A 12,555-nucleotide genomic window follows, 5' to 3' on the forward strand; every position below is an offset into this window, starting at 1 on the left:
CCGGCGTCCTCACCGGGGTACTTCCTTCCCTTTTAGTCCGGGCGCACCTATCGGCCAGAACATAGAGTTCGGCCACATCCTTAACCTTGGTCATCGCCAGCTCTTCGCGCATCTTGCGGTTGCACACGTTCTGATGGAACGCGCTGATCACGGTGGCGGGATGAACATCGGGGATCTTGTACTGCACCCGGCTGAACGTCTGGATGTACTTGCGTAGCGTTTCCTCTTCCTTCTGGGGAATGATATGCAGATCACTGGCCTGGCCATGAGCTTGGTGGCCTCCAGTGAAAGCACCAATGAACTCATGGCACAGATCCGACCAAGAAGAAATTAAATCCGCCGGCAAGTGCATCAACCAAGACATGACATTGGGCTTCAGTGCCAACGGGAAGTAATTGGCAAGCACCTTGTCATCACGAGCTCTGGCAGCCTGCATCGCGATGGTGTAGATGCTGAGGAACTCTGACGGATGGGTCTTGCCAGTGTACTTCTCACCGACGTCGGGTTTGAACGTGCGGTGGGACGGCCACTGGAATTGCCGCAGCTCACGAGTAAAGGCTGGGCAGCCCACCTCGTAAGGTAGGCCGCAGGAGCCCCCTGGTGCTGGGTGGCCCATAGTGGGTCCTGCCCGCTTGTCCGACTGGTGGCATGTATCACGCCGGCGCTCGATAGTGGTTCGAGCATCTTCGTGAGCTCGTTCTCGAAGAACTTGGCCTTGGTCGCGGTGGGTCCGTGGGTCGGACGACGCTATGGAAATATTATCACAAGCGTCATCGCGATGGACCGACACCCGCGGTGGCTGGCGTGGAGGAGGAGAGTGCACCGTGGCCGCAGCACCCCCGGCCCCTCCACTGCTGGCATGCGGTGGTTCGATGGAGCGCCGGCCCGAAGGCCCCGCCAGTCGCGGATCATCTTTATTAGCGACGGCGACGAGGTTCCGGATGGTGGCTCTCCACTCGTCGAGCTTCTCCGCATCAGGAGGGAAGTCGACGAGCAGCTACGCGCACACCAAAGCTTCCGCTGGAGTGGGTGGTGGTGACAGCTGCGTGGACCATGGCGCGCTTCGACTTCTAACTATGTTAGAAGGATCTCTACCACGGCCCAGCGGCTGCGTGCCATTTTCGCCAGCACTTCGGCGAGCATGCTGGACTCCTTTCTCCCGCGTACGAAGCACAGGGCTCTTCCCACGGCGGTGTCCGGGGTCTCCAGCGTGGTGGTGCTGCTCGTCGCGCGCACCCTGGGAAGAGTGTGTTGTGGGCGCTAGCATGGGCGTCTTGGAGGTTGTTGCGCCGCCCGTGGGTAGCACAACGACACTCCTTGAGGGCCCCGTGCCGCTTCCCAGCTCCCTCTTTGGATTTGGCGGCGTGCGGCCCGTTGCCTGGCGCACGAACGATGTCGCTCGCCAGGCTCTGACTACCAGAGCGATGCTAGTGCTCGCGGGCTGCGGCCCGGGTCTTGTCCGCGACCGGCGCGCTGCTCGCCCGCACTCGCACGGGCCGTTCGGCTCCTGACGAGCCGATCGCCGTGATCGTCTTCTTCTTGGGAGCCATGGCGATGAAGAACAGGTAGGCTAACTACTAGACCAGATTCTCACAATTGCGCCCCCTACCTGGCGTGCCAAAGATGTCGGTGGGAAACAACACCTATGGGATCACAAGAATCCCTACTACGCTTGCCGGGGCGCGGGGTTTTGAGAAGAACAGGACTAGCAGTCAACACAAGGATCGTTTACCCAAGTTCGGGCCGCGAGGATGCATAATACCCTAGTCCTGCTTTGGTGTGTATTTGAGAGAGTTCTTGAGCTCTCGAACTAGCTATGGTGGTTGCGTAGTTCAAAAGAGCCGAATCCCTCTCCAGTATGCCAAGGGCCTCCTTTTATAGTCGAAACGGGCTACCACAGTGGCACACAGGAGGTGGAAAGGCCTACACTGCTGCGAGCTTAACGCTCGTGTTACAGAACAAGACACATTTAATGCGTAGCTTAGGTGTCCCTTAGTTTTATTGGGGGCGGGAACGAGGCCCGTCAAGTCCGTCGCCGCCTCGACTTGCTTCGACACGCTCCCAGGCCAGCGGTGCATGCGGCGTCATGTAGGCAGGCAGGCAGCTGAGGTGGCGCGGTGGTAGGGTCTTCACGAAGATCAGCATGCCACCACGCAGGTGCTTGCTGAGTTGGTGTAGAGGCCGCCCGTCGCCACGCAGGTGCCTGCCCAGCTGGTTGAGCTAGCAGCTGCTTGGGGATGACGGTGGAGTCTTAGTCGATGCGGGCCTGGCTGTGGCCCCGCTGATGCCCTCGGCAAGGGCCTTGCCGGGGCCCGGCAATGGTCTTGCCGTGGCGCTGTAGTCGTCCCCAGCAAGGCGCTTGCCGGGGGTCTTGTGGATCTCCTCAGCAAGGATCCCGCCGAGGGTCGCCGTCTTCTGGTCCTTATCTGACCTCACATGTTTATGATCTTGACAAAGATCTGCATGCCACCACGGAGGTGCCTCCCGAGCCCTAGTTGCAACACAGTTGGTTGGGTTGGAACCCGTGGGCTCAAGGGTGGCTCACTCTGCTGGCATCTGGCAACTTGCCCCGGCAAGGCTCTTGCCGGGGCCGCGGAGGCCGCCCCGGCAAGGGCCATGCCGGGGATGTCCACATCACCCTCTTGCTTTTCGGTGTTTCTAGTCTTGGCATTGCCTTGGCCATCTTGTGCTTCGGCTTCTCTCCGGCTCCCTTCCTCTGCCCTACTACGTGCGGCCGTGGCGCGTGGCTCTGACTGCCCGCGCACAAGTAAAGGGGTCAAAAGGAGAGCCCCTACTTTTATACACCGACATAACTATGGATCAAATTAAGATAAGTAAAGGCAAAAGATAGTGGAGGTGATACGATACCGGGGCACCTCCCCCAAGCTTGGCTCAAGCTAAGGGGAGTGCCCATACCCAATACTCAATTTTCTTTTGGTGATGAGGAAGAAGGAGGTGGTGGTGATGAAGTAGCGATCTTGTCCTCGGGTTTCCATGGCAGAGGCCCACCATCATAAGAGGAGGAGTGAGCCTCACGGGCCTGCAACTGGCAGCCAAACTCATACCTTTAAACCTCGCCTCATATTCAAAGACTTGGTTTTGCCGATTTTAGATCTTGCTTTGGAGAAAGTTGATTTGCTCGTTGAAGGTGAAGACGATGTCCTTCATGGACTTGTCGTCCACCTTGACATCACGGGTGTAGTCCGCGATCATGGGGTGGTTGGCATTGAGTCCACGTTCCACCATCCCCGTGCACTGGAAGACCTCTTGCTCCATAGCTTCAAGCCTGGCCTCCAAGGTTCCCGTCCCTTTGAGACCTTGCACATCACAGATGTGAAGGACGCCCTCATGCATCTAGGTAGCCTGAGGGTGCTGCATCACCTCCCGCAAATATGGGTTGATGACGTTCTCTAAGGACTTGTCCTTGGAGGAGCGTGAAGCGGCCATGGTAGATGGGATCTGTCAGAAAACAACAAGGAAAAAAAATCAGGAGATTTCTCTGTGATACAGTGGTCAATAGGTTCAGGGGGTATATAAAATTTTTTATCTTCGGAAACAAGCAAACGGAAGAAAAACGGAGTCCGGAAGGTACCCGAGGTGGACACAACCCACCTGGGCTCTCGTGGCAAGCCAGGCGCGCCCTGGTGTCTTGTGCCCACCAGGGGTACCTTCCTGGTTGTTTCTTATTTTCCTAATTTTTGTTATATTCCAAAATGAAGAGAAAATATTTTTGCTGATTTTTCAGAGTCTGTTTGCTTACCGTATCACGTACCTCCTCTTTTTCACGATTCTTCAGTGTTCCGGAAGGTTTCTTTTATGTGTTCTTCCGGTGTCATAGTTTGGATAATACTGCTTTCAAAATTAATGGGCATACCTAAGATATAGTGTTTTATTCGTTGCCCATTAACAACCTTCGGGTTAGTACCTTTGGCATTATTTATTTTGATAGATCCAAATCGATAAACCTCCTCGATAACATAGGGTCCTTCCCATTTGGAGAGGAGTGATAACCCACATGTATAGGGGATCGCAACCATTTTCGAGTGTAGAGTATTCAACCCAAACTTATAGATTAGACACAAGGGGAGCCAAAGAATATTTGCAAGTATTAGCAGCTGAGTTGTCAATTCAACCACACTTGGATATTAATTATCTACAACAAAGTGATCAGTAGCAAAGTAGTATGATAGTTTTGATAATAGTAGTAGCAGCAATAGTAATGGTAACAGTGACAGTAGTGATTTTGTAGCAACTGCAATAGTAATGATAGCATTAGTAACTTCGCAGAAACAATATAGGATAAATTCGTAGGCATTGGATCGGTAATTTGTTGGATGATATTCATCATGTGACAGTCATAACCTAGGGCGATAAGGCACTATCTACAGTTCATAAATATAATGTAGGCATGTATTCCACAAATAGTCATACGTGCTTATGGAAAGAACTTGCATGAAATATTTTGTCCTACCCTTCCGTGGAAGCGGGGTCCTATTGTAAACTAAGGGATACTAAGGCCTCCTTTTAACAGAGAACCGGAAGAAAGCATTAACACACGGTGAATACATGAACTCCTCAAACTACAGTCATCATCAGGAGTGGTCCTGACTATTGTTACTCTGGGGTTGCCGGATCATAACACGTAGTAGGTGACTATAACTTGGAAGATCAGATCTAGAAAATAGATATAATGGTGATAACATAAATGGTTCAGATCTGAAATCATGGCACCTGGGCCCAGAGTGACAAGCATTAAGCATGCCAAAGTCATAGCAACCTCCATCTCAGAACATAATGGATACTAGGGATCAAGCCCTAACAAAACTGACTCGATTACATGATGAATCTCATCCAACTCCTCACCGACCAACGAGCCTTTGAAGGAATTACTCACTCCCGATGGGGAGCATAATGGAAATGGCGATGGCGAAGGGTTGGTGATGACGAAGAACGAAGATCCCCGTCTTCGGAGCCCCAAACGGACTCCAGATCTGGCCTTCTGATGAAGAACAGGAGGTGACGGCGGCTCCATCTCGTGGAACGCGATAATTCTTTCTCACTGATTTTTTTCTTCGAAAATAGGATTTTATAGCATCGGTTTCACGGTCTGCGGGGCCAACAGGTGGGGACAACCCACCTGGGCACGCCTGGAGGGGGTGCCCTGGTGGGTTGTGCCCACCTAGGTGCCCCCCTCCTGTGATTGTTGGCTTCAGAATTTCTCTTCTATTATATAAAAAATCATCAAAAACATTCGTCCGGTGCCGAGAACTTTTCTTTCTGCACAAAAACAACACCATGGTAGTTCTCCTGAGAACAGCGTCAGTCCAGGGTTAGTTTCATTCAAATCATGCAAATTAGAGTCCAAAACAAGAGGAAAAGCATTTCAAAAAGTAGATACGTTGGAGACGTATCAACTCCCCCAAGCTTAAACCTTTGCTTGTCCTCAAGCAATTCAGTTGATAAGCTAAAAGTGAAAAAGAAAAACTGTTACGAACTATTTTGCTCTTGTTTGCATAAATAATCTTAAACAACACCCGGGTTTTCAGCCAATATTATAACTAACCATGCCGACAATAACTCTTAAAATTATATTAACTCATATCAATGACATAATCAGCTAACGAGCAATAATAAGATATCTGAAACGGCAACATGTTATCAAAACAACCATGACATAACAGTACAATGGTGGTATCTCGCTAGCCCTTTCTGAGACTGCAAAACACAAATGCAGAGCACCTCCAAAGTTCAAGCAGCGACTAAACATTGTAATTCATGGTAGAAAAGATCAAGTCTTGATGCGCCCAACATTAGCTATACACAATGCATCAGCATGACAGTAGTGCTCTCAGGTTCTGGCGCTTATTTTAGAAGGTGATGACACAACATAAAGGTAAATAGATAGTCCCTTTGCAGAGGGAAGCAGTGATTTGTAGAGGTGCGAGAGCTCAAGTTTTTTCAAAACAGAGGCAAATGATATTTTGAGAAATGCACCCTTCCAATTCGTGTTTACTTCACGACTATCAGTTATCAATATATTCCATGCTAAGCATGCTAGTGGCGGTTCCCAAGCGATAAAGTAAAGGTTATGACTCCATTGAGAGTTTTTGTTTGATTATTTGAAAGACAAATTCTTTTTGCAGTTTGGGACTGGGCATCCCTATTACTGCCCTTTTCTCGTGCAATGGTGAGTGATTAAACACTCATCCTAAGAATAACCCGCTTAGCATGGAAGATACCGACTACCTCTTGTCGTTCCATGAACGATCCAGGCACACAAAAGGATAACTATTTGAAGTTTTTAGAGATGGCACATGCAAATTTACTTATGACGGCAGGGTAATACCGCATATAGGTAGGTATGGTGGACTCATCTTGAATAACTTGGGTTTCAGGTTTTGGATGTACAAGCAGAATTCCCGCTTAGTACAGGTGAAGGCTAGCAAATAGGTTGAGTAGCGGCCAGCTAGAGAGCAACAATGGTCATGAACATGCATTATGCATAAGTAACATTGGATATGAACACCATGAACATAAATATCATAGAGGCTATGTTAGTTTTGATTCAACTACATGCATCAACGTGTGCCAAGTCAAGCCACTCGAACACTCGGAGGAGGATACCATATCATCATACTACATCACAATCATTTTAATGCTATGTTGGCATCCAAGATAAATCATTATCCACTCCCAGCTACTTATGCATGGCATGAGAAACTATAATCTCTAATTGTCATTGCAAACATGTTTAATCTAACTGGCTAAATCATGGATACTATGTTAAACATATTTATAAAAACAGAACAAGTCGAGTTCCTACCTGTTTCTCTCTGCCACGGCTAGTTCATCAAATGTCGTCATTATTTCCTTTCACTTGCACGACCGAACGATAAGAAAACAATAATAGTGCAAGAGTGCCGTGGACTAAGCTGGAATCTGCAAACATTTTATTCAACAGGAGAAGACAAGGTAAAATGGGGTCTTTGTTAGATCAACAATAATGCATATGAGAGCCACTCAACATTTTCAACGTGGTCTTCTCCTCGGTATGACTCAATAAAAAGAAAAGAAGTTCAGAGGAACACAGTAAAATATTTTTGGAGTTTTTGGTTTGCTTGAACAAGCAATAAAAGGGAAAAGCAAAAACGAGAAAAACTAGTTACACCGGAAAGCTCCCAACAAGCAAAAGAAGAACAAGGAAATCTTTTTGGGTTTTCTTTTTAGTGCTAAAGCTAACTACTCTAGAAAGAAAAATAAAAAAGAAGCAGGAATTATTTTTTGATTTTATCAAAGTTTTTCAAACAAACAAGAAGAAAGCGAGAAAATAAATCTAACAATGGATAACACAATGAAAAGGTGCGAACACCGACAACTGAAATGTGTGACCATGAATGTAAAGTCGGTGAGAAACACGTACTCCCCCAAGCTTAGGCTTTTGGCCTAACTCGGTAATCAATTAGTAGTCGAAGAAACCACAGGGTCCCATGTCGTACTGCTGAGGAGCGGGCCCCTGTGGCTCCCAGTGCTGAGGTTCCTCCTCTGCTGCAGCCTGGTTGTTCTGGTAGGCGATGATGTCCGCAGGAATAATCCTGTATCCACCCATGGCAATAGGATCAAACAAAGCAAGTGCAGGCAATGGAATAATATCATGAGTTCTCACACTAAAAACCAGGTTATACGGAATAGGAAAGTTAGGATAATCGGCAGCAGTAAACTGGTGGTAATCCATGGCCGCGCGATCTAGGTAAACCTTGGGCAAATGATAATCATGCAGGCGTATCTGAACATTAAAGTGAGCCGCTAAACGAGTGGCATAAATACCTCCATGTATTTTACCCTTGGACTTATTAATGTGGAGGCGACGTGCCACAATAGCTCCTAAGCTATAATGTTGTCGCCCCCTAGTGCATGGCATAAAACAGCAAGGTCTGGGGAACTGAGTGCACCCACCTTCTCTCTAGCAAGCTAGCATTTTCCAATAAGAAGAGCAAAATAGAGAACATCAGGAAAATGCAAGCCAGCGGAGGTGATACTCGACACCCCTCTCTCATCACTCACTGTCAGAGTACGATAAAAGCCTTCAGACTCTGCGGGGCTAGGCTCTACCAAACTACCATCAGAAGGAAGCAAACATATTTTACAAAATTCAGTAAGTGGTATCTGATGGGGTTCAACATATAAATTAAACTGCAATTCAGGGGGATTATTCCTAGGAAGAAAATTAAAACTTTGCACAAAGGTGTTTGTGTGGAGATGATAATGTTCGCATTCGGCTGTGATGAAGTCGGTGAGGCCGGCATTAGTAGCATATTGTGCAAACTCCTGAAGTATTCCGACCCCTTCCATGAACAGGGTATACGGCCATTCACAAGGCCGTAGCTCCGCCAATCTCTGGGTGTGGAGATCAATATCAGATGACTCCCTAATCACTCCCTTGGAGTTCTTCTTGGAAGCAAACTTCCTAAAGATACTCATGTTTTCCAAGCAACAATCCCCCGAAATAGTTTCAGAAACGGAGCTTTGAGCAAAGAGATCGAAATCCGCGGTTCTCTTTAGTTGACTTAGGTGGAAAGGGCATAGGTTTTTGAACCCACAGTTCTCTTTCTTTACCGTGTTTTCTAGCAATGAAGTCTCTTTTATCATATCGTGTATTATTGGTTTGTGGGTTATCGATATCAGCCGCTGGTTCTACCTCAACATCATTGTTTGGTTCGTTATTATTTGTTTGAGTGTCTTCATGAACCTCATCATTATGTTTTTCATTTTCAGAAGGTGAGTGCTCACTACCAGGTTGAGTTTCAGCATCAGAGATAGAAACTTCATTATCATTATCAGGAGGTTTTTCTACTTCAGGTTCACTAGAGGTATGCATAGTCCTGTCATTTTTCTTCTCCTTTTTATTTTTAGAAGGACTACGTGCATCAGTGTTAGCTCTTCGAGAGTCTTGTTCAATTCTTTTTGGGTGCCCCTCAGGATAAAGTGGTCCCTGAGTCATCCTACATCCTCTAGTCATTACTCTAACAACATGACCATTGATACTATTATTCATTTCATTAAGCAATTCTCTTTGAGATTTAGAAACTTGTTCTAACTGAGTTTGGACCATAGAAGCATGCTTTCCCAGACCCCAAACATCATTTGATATTCTAAATAACAAGTCACTCAAGTGAGCAATCATATCATAATTGTATTTCAATTGTCTCATAACATTTGCATTGAAGTGATCTTGTTTTCTAATATAATTCTCCAACTCATAAAGGCATTGACTAGGGTGCATATTGTGAGGATTGTCATTATCATTGAATTTCATTAGAGAATGTACCTCTACCACCTTAGGCAGTGGTGGCGTATCAAGCCCATGTATTTCTTCAATAGGAGGTAAATTTTAACATCCTCATCTTTATTACCTTTTTCCTTCATAGATTTATTTGCTTCTTGCATATCCTCAGGACTGAGATATAAGACACCCCTCTTCTTCGGAGTGGGTTTAGGCGGTGGTTCAGGAAGAGTCCAATCATCATAATTTTTCAATATATTATTCAATAATTCTTCAGCTTGCCCAATAGTTCGTTCCCTGAAAACACAACTAGCACAACTATCTAGGAAATCCCTAGAAGCGTCGGTTAGTCCATTATCGAAGATATCAAGGATTTCATTTTTCTTAAGAGGATGATCAGGAAAAGCATTAAGCAATTGGATAAGCCCCCCAATCTTGTGGGAGACTCTCTTCTTCAATTTGCACCAAATTAAATATTTCCTGTAAGGCATCTTGTTTCTTATGAGTAGGAAAATATTTTTCACAGAAGTAATAAATCATATCCTGGGAATACGCACACAACTAGGAGCAAGAGTATTGTACCAAGCTTTAGCATCACCCTTTTAATGAGAACAGAAATAATTTGAGAATATAGTAATAGCGAGTTTTCTCATCATTAGTAAAATGGGTGGCTATGGCATTCAACTTAGTAAGATGTGCCACAACAGTTTCAGTTTCATAACCATGGAAAGGATCAGATTCAACCAAAGTGATTAACTCTGGGTCGACAAAGAATTCATAATCCTTATCATCAATAAATATAGGTGAGGTAGCAAACTTAGGATCATATTGCATTCTAGCATTCAGAGATTTTTCTTTATACTTGCATAATAATTTCTCTAGATCATATCTAACCTTACAAGCAACAATATCTCTAGTTGTCTCCTCATTCATAACATAACCTACCGGTACCTTAGGCATTTCATATCTAGGAGGGCTAGTTCTAGTAGGTGTTTCAAGATTTTCAGTTTCAAGCTCATCATTAGTTTCAACAGTATCATGTTGTGTTACTCTAGCAATTTGTTCATCAAGAAATTCACCTAGGGGCACATTATCATCAAGCAAGGTACTAGCATCATCATAAGCATCATTCATAGCAAAAGTAGCATCATCAATAACTTGCGACATATCAGGATTAATAGAATGTGGTGGTGTTGCATGTTTACTTGTAACAGAAGGTGAATCCAAAGCGGAGCTGGATGGCAGTTCCTTACCTTCCCTCGTCTTAGAGGAAAAAATCTTAGTCTTAGCATCCTTCAGATTCTTCATACTGATAAATTGATAATAATCCCAAGTGATTGAACAAATATAGCTATGCTCCCCAGCAACAGCACCATAAAAAGGTCTTGATAACCCACAAGTATAGGGGATCTTAACAGTTTTCGAGGGTAGAGTATTCAACGCAAATTTATAGATTCGACACAAGGGGAGCCAAAGAATATTTGCAAGTAGTAGCAGCTGAGTTGTCAGTTCAACCACACTCGGAGATTAATTATCTGCAGCAAAGTGATCAGTAGCAAAGTAGTATGATAGTTTTGATAATAGTAGCAGCAGCAATAGTAACGGGAACAGTGATAGCAGTGATTTCGTAGCTAGTGCAACAGTAATGATAGCAGTAGTAACTTAGCAGAAACAATATAGGATAAATTCGTAGGCATTGGATCGGTAATTTGTTGGATGATATTCATCATGTGACAGTCATAACCTAGGGCGATATGGCACTAGCTCCAGTTCATATATATAATGTAGGCATGTGTTCCGTAAATAGTCATACGTGCTTATGGAAAGAACTTGCATGACATCTTTTGTCCTACCCTCCGTGGCAGAGGGGGCCTATTGGAAACTAAGGGATATTAAGGCCTCCTTTTAATAGAGAACCGGAACAAAGCATTAACACACGATGAATACATGAACTCCTCAAACTACGGTTATCACCGGGAGTGGTCCTGACTATTGTCAGTCCGGGGTTGCCGGATCATAGCACATAGTAGGTGACTATAACTTGCAAGATCGGATCTAGAACATATAATATAATGGTGATAACATAAACGGTTCAGATCTGAAATCATGGCACCCGGGCCCAAAGTGACAAACATAAAGCATGGCAAAGTCATATCAACATCAATCTCTAAACATAATGGATACAAGGGATCAAGCCCTAACAAAACTAACTCGATTACATGATGAATCTTATCCAACTCCTCACCGACCAGCGAGCCTACAAAGGAATTACTCACTCCCGGCGGGGAGCATTATGGAATTGGTGATGGAGAAGGGTTGGTGATGATGAAGAACGAAGATCCCCCTCTTCGGAGCCCCAAACGAACTCTAGATCTGGTCTGCCGATGAAGAACAAGAGGTGACGGTGGCTCCGTCTCGTGGAACATGATAATTCTTTCTCCCTGAATTTTTCTCTGAAAATAGGATTTTATAGCATCAGTTTCAGGGTCTGCGGGGCCACCATGTGGGGACAAGCCACCCGGGCGCGCCTGGAGGGTGGGGCGCCCTGGTGGGTTGTGCCCACCCAGGGGCCCCCCTCCGGTGGTTGTTGGCTCCAAAAATTCTCTTTTATTATATAAAAAATCCTTGCAAACTTTCGTCCGGTGCCGAGAACTTTTATTTCTGCACAAAAAGAACACCATGGTAGTTCCGCTGAAAACCGCGTTAGTGCGAGGTTAGTTTCATTCAAATCATGCAAATTAGAGTCCAAAGCAAGAGCAAAAGCGTTATGAAAAGTAGATACGTTGGAGAAATATTAAGATGTTTTCGTGCAAAGAATCTAAAACGAGAGTTGTACAAAAGAACATATTCTCCAACCTTGAACTCACGCTTTTGGATTCTTTTATCATGCCATCGTATAACTTTTTCTTTAAAAAACTTGGCATTTTCGTAGGCTTGGGTTCTCCATTCATCTAAGGAGCTAATATCAAATAACCTCTTCTGACCAGCAAGTTTGAAATCATAGTTGAGTTCTTTAATTGCCCAATAAGCTTTATGTTCTAATTAAAGAGGCAAATGACAAGCTTGTCCATAAACCATTTTATAAGGAGACATACCCATAGGAATTTTATATGTTGTTCCCAAAGTGCATCATCTAATTTCTTAGACCAATTCTTCCAGGACCTATTGACAGTCTTTTGCAAAATTGATGTTATTTCTCTATTGCTAAGTTCAACTTGACCACTAGACTGAGGATGATAGGGTGATGCAATTCTATGGTCAACATCATACTTGGC

The sequence above is a fragment of the Aegilops tauschii genome, chromosome 4, assembly GCF_002575655.3.
Source record: "Aegilops tauschii subsp. strangulata cultivar AL8/78 chromosome 4, Aet v6.0, whole genome shotgun sequence".
Classification (NCBI taxonomy): Eukaryota; Viridiplantae; Streptophyta; class Magnoliopsida; order Poales; family Poaceae; genus Aegilops; species Aegilops tauschii.